We start from the raw sequence: 10,924 nt of genomic DNA on the forward strand, positions 1-10,924 counted from the left end.
GGGCAAAGGTCTCAAAGCGCTTTTCCCCTTGTCCCGGGCCTTCCCCACCCTCTGACAGGGGTCACAGGATCGGCAATACTGCCGGACCGTGGTAAAGACCCCGGGCCAGTAAAAAGTTCTGTAGCAACCTCTGCCGGGGTGCGCCGGATTCCCCTGGTGCCCTGCGAGGGGGGATGTCATGGGCCAGGTACAGGAGCCTGCGGCGATACTTCTGGGGGACCACCAGCTGCCTCCTGATCCCACAGGACTCTGCTTCCCCTGGGGGAGCCCATTCTCAGTACAGGAACCCCTTCTCCCACAGGAACCTCTCCTGGCAGCCTCTCCTCATGGTCCGTACCACACTGAGGTCAGCCAGGTCCCTGAGCTTCCGCAAGGAGGGATCTTTCCTCAACTCGGCCTGGAACTCAGCGGCTGGGGAAGGGATGGGGACCGGTTCCCTCCCATTGGCCGGGTCTGAGGCCACAGCCTCTCTGAGCCGTGCCCCTCGGCCCTCCCTCCCCACCAGGGGGGTCCTGCGCCTCCGGGTGTGGTACCCCTCCCCAAGGTCAGGGTGCAGTGCCCCTTGCCGGCTCTGGCTACGGGTCACAACCAGGGCGGTCTGGGGGTTGCTTGGCCAGTCCTCTAGGTCTCCTCCCATCAAAACCTCAGTGGGAAAATGGTGGTGTACCCTCACATCCTTGGGGCCCTCCTTGGCCCCCCCATTTCAGGTGTACCCTTGCCACAGGCACCTTAAATGGGGTCCCGCCCACCACTGTCAGGGTAAGGGTAGGTGGTGGGCTCCACCTGATCTGGGGCCACCACCTCGGGCCGGGCCAGCGTCACCTCCGCGCCCGTATCCCAGTATCCATTGACCTTCCTCCCATCCACCTCCAAGGGAATAAGGCACTCTCTCCGGAGGGACAACTCCGCGCCCACCCTGTAAACCGAGCATCCTGAGACCAGAGCATTCAGCCCTCTCGCGGGGCTGGCCGGGGGGTACTCTTCCCTCCTGAGCAGGTGGTAAACTGGCAGCACCCCTTGCCCTGGGTCGTCTGCCCCTCGTCCAGCTGGGTCCCTACCCAGTTAACCCTGGGTAGGTTGGGTCTTGCTTCAGTCTGTCCCTGAGCCTGGGGCACTGGGGTCCGTACGTGGCCTCTCTGGCCACAGTGATAGCAGCTCAGGTCACGTTGGTCCCCTAGAGCAGGTTGGAGGGGCCCGACGCCAGGCGTTCCCGTTCGGAGGGGGTTCTCCCTATTTCCCCACTGGGAGGTCCCATGGTGACTCTCTCTCTGCATCGGGGGGGGGGGGGGGCTGTTCTTTTGGGACTCCTCCCGGCTACCCCCCGACCCGACTGTTCACAAACTTGTCGGCCAGCTGCCCTGCGTGCTGGGGGTTCTCGAGCTTTTTGTCCACCAGCCACAGCCTCAGGTCGGAAGGGCACTGATCATACAGTTGCTCCAGTACGATTAGGTCCAGCAGGTCCTCTTTAGCTTGGGCCCCAGCTGTCCACTTTGCGGGCATATCCCTGCATCCAGTTGACCAGTTGTAGGTAGGTGACCTCAGGCGTTTTATGCTGACTACAGAACCTTCTCCGGTACATCTCGGGGGTCAGCCCAAACTCACGGAGCAGGGCATGTTTGAACAGTTTGTAGTCCCCTGCCTCTGGCCCTTTTATTCGGCTGTACACCTCCACGGCTTTTGGGGAGTCCAGTAAGTTGAGAAACTGGAGCCTGTCTGCAGGGTCAACCCTGTGCATCTCGCAGGCATTCTCAAAGGCCGTCAGGAAGCTATCTATGTCCTCCCCCTCCTTCCGCTGGGCCAGGAAGCACTTATCAAAGCTCCTTGCAGTCTTGGGTCCCCCCTCACTCACCGCAGCCAGGGGCCCCACTGCTCCTCAGCCTGGCCAGCTCCAGTTCATGCTGTCTTTGTTTCTCCTTCTCCTGATGTTCATGTTGATGTTGTTTTTCATGATCCTCCAGCTCCCTCATTTTCATCTCCCTCTCCCATTCCAGCCGCCTCCACTCCAGGGATGGGGAGTTCTGCCGGGAGGATCCCCTGCTGGCTGCCGGGGTCAGGGTGCCCTCGGTATTCACTGAGCTTCCCTCAACCCTTTCCCCAGGCCTAGGTAGGAAGGGTCTCGGGATGTCCTCGGCAGCAGTCTGACCCCCTCCCATCCCGGTCAGGCCCCAGGGCCCACGCTGCGTCCACCGGGCAGCTTCCCTCAGGGACAGGGATCGGGTCATCCAAGCGATCCCGCTCCTCCAACTGGGGCAATCAGCTGTTCCTTGGTGGAGCTCCCAATGCACAGCCCCCTCTGCCTGCACAGCTCCACCAGGTCACTCTTAAGGTGTTTAGCGTACATCTCCCTGCTGGCCACTCGCAGGCCGGGGCAGCTTTCTACGCTTTCCAGGAAAAACCCCTCGTATGCCAGTCCTTCTTGAGATCACCACCTCTTTGCCAGGGTCGAGCTGCAGACTCCTCCACCCCCTGGGACCGCTCAATGCAATCCCCCGAGGGACCCTGTTACTGCAAAAGTCCTTCTCTCTGGTCGACACACTCCCAGGGTTAACCCGCCCCCTGAAAACCATCTCTCTCTGAATCTTCAGCACACCTGGTCCCCATCAATCCCCCTTCGTTTTACTGCTCCCCAGTCACTTACTGCAGAAGTTCCGTTCACGGGGTGCAGTACATCCCACCTCTGCCACCAGTTGTCACGGAGTGTGGGGGAGTCCAGGCCCTGCACCCCTCTTCCTGGGATCCACTGAGACTCTCAGCCAGCCAGTAAAACAGAAGGTTTATTGGACCACAGAAACACAGTCCAAAAAACAGAGCTTGTGGGTACAACCAGGACCCCTCAGTAAGTCCTTCTGAGGGGGAGCAGGGAGCTTCGACCCCAGCCCTGGGGTTCCCTGCGTTCCTCCACCCAGCCTCAAAACTGAAAACTAAACCCACCTGCAGGGTCCCTCCTGCAGCCTGTCTTCACATTCCTCGGGCAGAGGGTGGTCACCTCCCCCACCCCTCCTGGCTCAGGTGACAGGCTCTCAGGTCTCCCATCCCCAGGGCACATTCCCAGGCCAGCACTCCCCCGCACCCTGCTGCGTCACATCGTCACACATGGCGATGTCCCCTCGGGGACAGGGGTCCCCTTTACCCCCAGAGAGACCGGGCGACTCAGCTCAGCGCACATGGAATGACAGGAGGTGGCTGCGAGGGTAGGAAGGAGGGGTGCAGAGGGCAGGGGCACTGGACTGGAGACCCCGCTTGCCCAGGGATGTAGATGCGGATTTATCCAGCAGGGATAAAATATTGAGAGGAGGGACCGGGAGCGCTCTCGGGTGGATTTCTTGTTCGGAGAGTCAGACACTCCCCCCGACGTGTGAGGGTGAAAGTCCCGGGAAATCAGTGGCGTGTCTCTCCCTTGGAGCACGGGCTACTCAAGCACGCGCCGGGCACCTGCCATGGATCCAGACCATGCCCAGCAGATGTCCCGAGCTGTGGGTCTCTCCCGGGAGGGCCGGATGAGGAACGGAACTCGCCGCTGCAGGGAGAGGAAGGCTGGTTTCCGCCCCGGAGACTGACCAGGCGGCTGTAGGGAAGGGGGCGGGGAAGTGGGGTGTGGGGAGCCGGAGCCAGCTTCCGGGCTGTGCACACCAAGGGCGGTGCTGGCGGGGACTCGGGGCAGCGGCTGCTGCCCACGCTGGGGAGGACGCTGCACCTTCGTCTGCGGCGCCTTTCACACGGGGCAGCCCCGCGGGCGCGCGTGTGTCCTGTGTGCGCGCGCCTGGTCTCTCTCTTCCCAAGGCAAAGACCGTGAGCCTTCCCGGTGCACACCTAACACGCACCGTGACACACACACGGGGAACGGACACGCGTGCTGCGATTATTTTGTGGCTCTGAATTCCGTGAGTCTTTCCTGCCCGCTCCGACAGCCGTTGGAAAGGAGAGGGAACACCTGGGTTTTGTCCGTGCGTTTGCCATGATTTCTCTGGCAGCTCAAAGGCGAGGCGAGTCCGGAGAAATTGGGTACATTCAACTGTCTGTATGTTTTCCATAGTGAGCTCACTGTTGTGCGCGTCTTTTCTGGAGAAGCTGGGAGAAATGTCTTCTTTTCGGGTGCCTGACAGGCCCGGGGAATAGTGATTTCTAAGCAGGGGTTTCACATTCACACATCTTCTGTGTGTTGGTGGGTGGGGTGTGTTTCCCGCTGCTCCCTGCCGGAGGGACAGAAACCTGCCAGGGTCCGTGTGTGTGCCGGGGACGGGTCTGCACTCAGCACTCCCTGCCGAACTGGCCTCTCTGCTCTGCTTTGAATCCGCTTCCCCTTTTTGTACGGGTCCCTGCTGTGCTCCGGGTCACTGTGTCTGGCGCAGTAATAGGAGCCGGTGTCTGCAGCTGTCAGCGAGCCCAGCCGCAGATAATACTTGGTGTTGGAAGAATCCACGGTGATGGTGATTCGGCCTTGGGAGAGACGGGTTGTAGCTTGTGCTCCCGGTCCAGTATCCCATCCACTCCAGCCCTTGGCCCGGAGCCTGCCGTACCCAGTTCCAGTAGTAGCTGCTGGTGACGGTGCCCCCGGTGACGGTGCAGGTGAGTGTGAGAGGGTCTCTCCGGGCTTCACCACCCCGGGGCCGGACTCCTGGAGCCGGAGCTGGGGACAGGACACCTGGGGAAAAGCAGGGATCGGTCAGATTCAAGCCCACCTTCTCTCCCCCCCGCCCCAAATCAGCGCGGCCTCCCGCAGCCCTCCCGCAGCCCACTCACCCGGGGCCAGAGCCAGGAGGGAGCAGGGGGAGGAGCAGAGAGTTCATTGTGCGCTAGGCGGGGACAACAAAGCGCTCGCAAGGGGCAGCTCAGCGCCTGGGGGACACGGCGGGTCTGAGCGCCCCGGGGCCGCTACTTCAACCCACAGCCCGGATCGGGGATTTGCATAACGTGGGAGCGCCCCAGGAAGGAGAGAGAGAGAGACGAGAGCTGATAAAAAAGGCCGGGCGGGGCTCTGCCTCTCTGTGTCCCACATTGGACAGACAGAGCGTGTTACACACACACACACACACACACACACACACACACACACACACACACACGCTTTGCTCGATTGCTGCAGAGGAGGAACATAGAAAAAGCCATAGTGAATTAAACTCTCACACTGCGCTGCTGTATCTCTCATCAGTTTCTGGGGGTCAATTGCATTGACTCGTGTAAACCTTACGCAGGAGGTGCTGAAGAAGCTCGAATTTTGGGCCCAGGGGCTCCAGTGATGCGGTGCGCTTCCCTGTTTCAAAGCCCCAAACGCCTTGTCCTGATGTTTCCCAAACTCAACAGTTATTGATTATCGATTTCTGCTTATTGGTTATTGATTGGGTGCACAGGTACGCAGCTAGGTAGGCGGTTAGCTGGCTCTATTACATTATTAAGGGGAACTTGCGGTCCGGATCCCCTAGACATCTTTGCAAATCTCAACCTTATATTTCAAGGACAAGGAGCTCAGTGTCTGGAGGCTCTTCTCTTCCATAACAGCAGGTTGGCAGGAAGTTTTCGGTGCGACTTTAAATAGGCTCAGAGATCTGTCATTACAGCGCTGGAGACGGGGTCATTATTGGATGAGGGTCTGGGGTGTCTTGCCGGGGGTCACTCGGTGAAATAAGCTCGAATTGGCACCACGATCTCTACCCGAGCCCCTGGACGGACACAGCAGTTTTGACGCTGAACTGACTACATGAGGACTTTAGCCTGGATTCGTTATTCGGCTTCGAAACAAATCCCTGTTGCAACCTTCACTGTGGCGCTGCTAGTGGCGGGCTGAATAATGGATCATTTCTATGACAGGTTTCAGAGGAGCAGCTGTGTTAGTCTGTGTCTGCAAAAAAGAACAGGAGGACTTGTGGCACCTTAGAGACTAACCCATTTATTTGACCATGAGCTTTCCTGAGCGACAGCTCACTCCATCCGATTGTGAACGGCAGCTCAGGAAAGCTCTATGCTCAAATAAATTTCTTAGTCTCTAAGGTGCCACAAGTCCTCCTGTTCTTTTTTTCATTTCTATGACGTTTCGCGGTCCTCTCTCCAACCCCCAAACGGAAACCCGGGTCCATATTACAGTCCTCGCTTCTGGTTCCTTGGCGGTTCAGAGAGCCCATTCCACCCTGTCTCCTGTGTCCAGACACAGTGACTTCTTTAAACCCTTTGGTGACACGTCTTTGGTTCTACTGATGGGCTGTGTTCAAGGTCACTGTGCTGCCCTCTCGGGGAACAGGAGAGAGAATTGCAGGCCACAATTTCAGGCGCTTGGTGTTTTTGACTCACTTCCCTTTTCCTAATTGGCAAACAGGAATGAATGTGTAAATGGGAAGGAGCTTCTCCTGTGCAATGAGAATGAGACTGATTGCCAGTTTCCTGGATATATTTAAACGGGAAAGTTGTGCCCTTGTTGATGGAGATTTTATGCCCATGTTTGATGTAGTTCCTGTGACAGGTCGGTATATGCAGATTTTGATTGTATTTGTGCAGCATAGTAGATTGGTAACGCTTTATATTGTGGGGCATGAAGCAGACATTAGTTCTGGGTAGGGGATAGCATAGCGAGAAATTCCCTTATTTCTCATTTTTAATATGTTCTGTAGGTAAGGTGTTCCTACCCGATTCTCTCTCTCTGAACATGTGTGCATATGTGTCAACAACACTCCTGTTAAACTGGCATTTCTGCACTCTTCAGAGCCCGCTTCCCCTTTCTGGGCCACTCCCCGCTTTGCTCTGTGTCACTGTGCGTCTCCTAACACAGTAATACTTGGCGGTGTCTGCAGCTGCCGGGGAGCGGAGCTGCAGGGAGAACTGGTTCTTGGCAGGCTCTGCAGAGATGGTGACTCGGCTTTGGAGAGACGGGGCATAGTGTGTTGTCCCTTCTTTGGATACATCTCCCATCCATTCCAGCCCTTTCCCGGGTTCCTGCCGGATCCAGGGTCCACCCAGCAGCAGGAACTGGAGAGGGGTGTCACTGGATGGACCCGAGATGGTGCATGTGAGTGTCAGGGTCTCTCGGGCTTCAGCATCGCAGAACCGGATTGTCGCAGCTGCACCTGGGAGAGGACAACTGGGAAAAGGGAAAGAAATCCAGATATAATTTAGTCACTGAATATGTATATGTGTGTGTCCCTAATTCCCCCACTTTCCCCAGAGAGACTTACAGACGAGGGTGGAGAATAGGGAAAGGAAAAAGCAATAGAGATTTCATTCTCGCTTTCAAAGAAGGAGGAGAAAACTCCCCAGCGGGCTGAACCGGACACTTCTGTGTCTGGGGAGAAACTGAGGTTCCTAGAACCAGGGGTTTGGGATTTAAACAGGAACCCCCTGGGGCAGGGATTTGCATGCGGGGTTCCCCAGGGTGGCTATAAGAGATGACAAGGGTGATTGCTCAGTACATGGCGATGTCCCCTCAGGAACAGGTGTCTCCTTTACACCCCAGACAGACGGTGCACTCAGCTCAGCCCACATGGCAGGACATGGCTGCTGTGAGGGTAGGAAGGTGGATGCAGAGAACAGGACACTGGTCTGGGATCCAGGAGCAACCGCTGGGTCAGGGATTTGCATACAGGTTCACTCATTGGGGATAAACTACCGGGGGAGGGATCATTCTGCAGGGAATCCTGTTTTAGTGGATGGGAGAGGAGAGTCATCCATTCCCATCGTGTCTGAGGGTGAAAGCCCATTGAAATCAATGCGTGTCTCTCCCTTGAAGCAGGGGTACTCCTAATGTGCCGGGTGTGTAAGCCATCGATACAGACAATGCCCAGGAGATATCAAGAGGTGGGAGTCTCTCCAGGGGGTGTCAGATGAAGAAGGAACCGCAGCTGCAGGGGAGAGGAAGGCTGGTTTCTGCCCCAGAGACTGACAAACAGCTTTATTGAGGGAAATGGGTGTGAGTCGTAGAGAGAATGAGAGAATCGTAGGACTGGAAGGGACCTGGAGAGGTCATCTACTCCTGTCCCCTGCAGTCGAGGCAGGACTAAATATTGTCTAGATTATCTAGTATTATCTGGGCTGCGTCAGAACAAGGGGCTGTGATTGCAGTGACAGATACACTAGAGGGAAATGGACCAGGTTGGGTTTTGGTCTCTCTCTCTCTCTCTCTCTCTCTCTCTCTCATCTCGTCTCTCTCTCTCTCTCTCTCTCTCTCTCTCTCTCTCTCTCTCTCTCTCTCTCTTCTCTCTCTCTCTCTCTCCCTCTCCCTCACCCTCTCCCTCTCCTCCGCTCCTCTCTCGAAGTTTAGAGATGGGTCATCCAGAGGAGCAGGGCAGGGGTGTATCTTGGAAATAGCTGGCTGACATAACTTCAGATTGGCCCCCACAATCTCTACTCTGTTATCTGAACTGACACATCCATTTTGAAGCTCATCTGACTCTATACAGCGATCTTAGCCCTGGATTTATTATTCTGCTTCAGACAGCGTCCATGGTGCAACCCTCACTGTGGAAGCCAGGAGTGCCGGCTGAATAACTCCGCATGACTGTGATGTCTCGGGTCCTTTCCAACCCACAAGGGAACCCTGATCCGCTTTTACACTCTGCAGTTCTCGTTCCTTGGTGGGTCAGAAAGCCCATTCCACCTGTCTCCTGTGTCCAGACACAGTGTCTTTACTTAAACCCCCTAGTAACACGTCTTTTGGGTTCTTTTGATGGACTGGCTCATATTCACTGTGCTGCCCTCTCCGTGGATAGGCAGAATTGCTGGCTACCAGGTATTACACATCACTGGGGCGCTTGAGGTTTGTGTCCCACTTCCCTGTCCCAGAATTCTAGGTAAATAGGCCTGGATCTGTCCTAGCCCACTGTATGTAACTGAGTGAAGACTCAGCCTTTGCATGGCACTGTCTGCTCCCACTCACCAGGCAGATCCTGAACCTGGGCATGAGAGAGATCCTATGTTCTCCACCTTCTAACCCACTGAAGGAACCACATTCACTGAAGATCCCAGGGCTGATGTTCCAGGGTTCAGTACCCACACTGGGGGCCAGATCTACCGAAGTCTCTGCTCCCATTTAGCCACCTGAATAAGGGCCAGAGGGTAGCAATTTCTCAGCACGTAGCAGCTGCCTGTGTGACTTTTAGGGTCAGATTTTCCCAGCAGCCCAGCACCCACACGCTGTGCTCAGTTCTGTTGTCTAAATGGAGGCCTGGATCTTTAACAGCTCTAACCCAGTGTCATGGAGTGTGGGGGCAGTCAGGGCCCTGCACCCCTCTTCCTGGGATTCACCATGACTCTCAGCCAGCCAGCAAAATGGAAGGTTTATTGGACAATAGGAACACTAGTCTGAAACAGAGCTGGTGGGTACAACCAGGACCCCTCAGTCAAGTCCTTCCTGGGGGACAGGGAGCTTTCTGGGGGGGCAGGGAGCTTAGACCCCCAGCCTTGGGGTTCCCTGCTGTCACGGAGTGTGGGGGGAGTCCAGGCCCTGCACCCCTCTTCCTGGGATTCATTGAGACTCTCAGCCAGCCAGTAAAACAGAAGGTTTATTGGACAACAGGAACACAGTCCAAAACAGAGCTTGCGGGTACACCCAGGACCCCTCAGTAAGTCCTTCTGGGGGAGCAGGGAGCTTAGACCCCAGTCCTGGGGTTTCCTGCGTTCCTCCACCCAGCCCCAAACTCAAAACTAACCCCCCCCCCCCCCCGCAGGCTGTCTCCTGCAGCCTCTGTTCACATTCCTGGGCAGAGGTGTTACCTCCCTCTCCTGGCTCAGGTGACAGGCTCTCAGGTCTCCCACCCCCAGGGCACATTCCCAGGTCAACACTCCCCCCCTCCCTGCTGCGTCACATCGTCACATCTCTCCCCCCTTCGAGATTGAAACTGAGCGGCGGTCACTCTGATCTGTGACTCTGGGGAAGTTCGAGGGGGCCCCTCTCCGGGACAGCGCATCCGCTATCAGGTTGGCCCTTCCCTTCACGTGGACCACGTCCATGTCGTAATCCTGCAGGAGCAGGCTCCACCTCAGAGAGCTTGGCGTTGGCTCCTTTCATCTGGTGCAGCCAGGTCAGGGGAGAGTGGTCGGAGTAGACGGTGAAGTGTCGCCTGAAGAGATAGGGCTCTAGTTTCTTGAGGGCCCACACCATGGCCAGGCACTCCTTCCTCGATGGCCGCGTAGTGTTGCCTCCCGGGGTAGCAACTTCTTGCTCAGGTACACGATGGGGTGTGTCTCCCCTTTTCATTCTCCTGCATTAACACTGCCCCCCAGTCCTGTGTCTGAGGCATAGGTGAACACCACAAAGGGCTTGTCAAAGTCTGGGTTTGCCAGAACTGGGCCACTGACCAGATCCTCCTTCAGTGCCCGGAAAGCCACCTGGCACTGCTCGGTCTCCAGACCACCTTGTCTGGCTTCCCCTTCTTGCATAGCTCAAGTGATGGGGGTGGCTATGGGTGCTAAAGTGGGGCACAAATCTTCGGTAGTATCCTGCCATCCCAATAAAGGCTTGGACCTGCTTTTTGATGTGGGGAGCGGGCCAGTCTCTCGTGATCACCTCCACCTTGGCTGGTTCCGGCTTTAGGCGGCCGCTCCTCACCCGCAATGGCCCAGGTAAGATACTTCCGCCATCCCCACCTTGCACTTCTCCCGCTTTTACAGTCAGCCCAGCCCCCCTGGAGTCGGTCCAGCACTTGTTTAACCTGGGGACACATGGTCCTCCCAGGTCTGGCTAAAGACACAGATGTCATCAATATACGCCAACGGCAAAAACTCTCCTTCCCCCTCAGTAACTGGTCCACCAGGTGCTGGAAGGTGGCTGGTAACTCCCTTGAGGCCGAGAAAGGCAGGGTCAGGAACTCATAGAGCCCCAGAGGGGTGGAAAAAGGCTGATTTCAGCTGGGCATCTGCATCCAGCAAGCACTTGCCAGTAGCCCTTGTAAGGTCCATGGTGGTAAGGTATCGAGCTCCTCCCAGCTACTCTGAGATAGCGCGT

The sequence above is a fragment of the Lepidochelys kempii genome, chromosome 13 (assembly GCF_965140285.1).
Source record: "Lepidochelys kempii isolate rLepKem1 chromosome 13, rLepKem1.hap1, whole genome shotgun sequence".
NCBI lineage: Eukaryota > Metazoa > Chordata > Testudines > Cheloniidae > Lepidochelys > Lepidochelys kempii.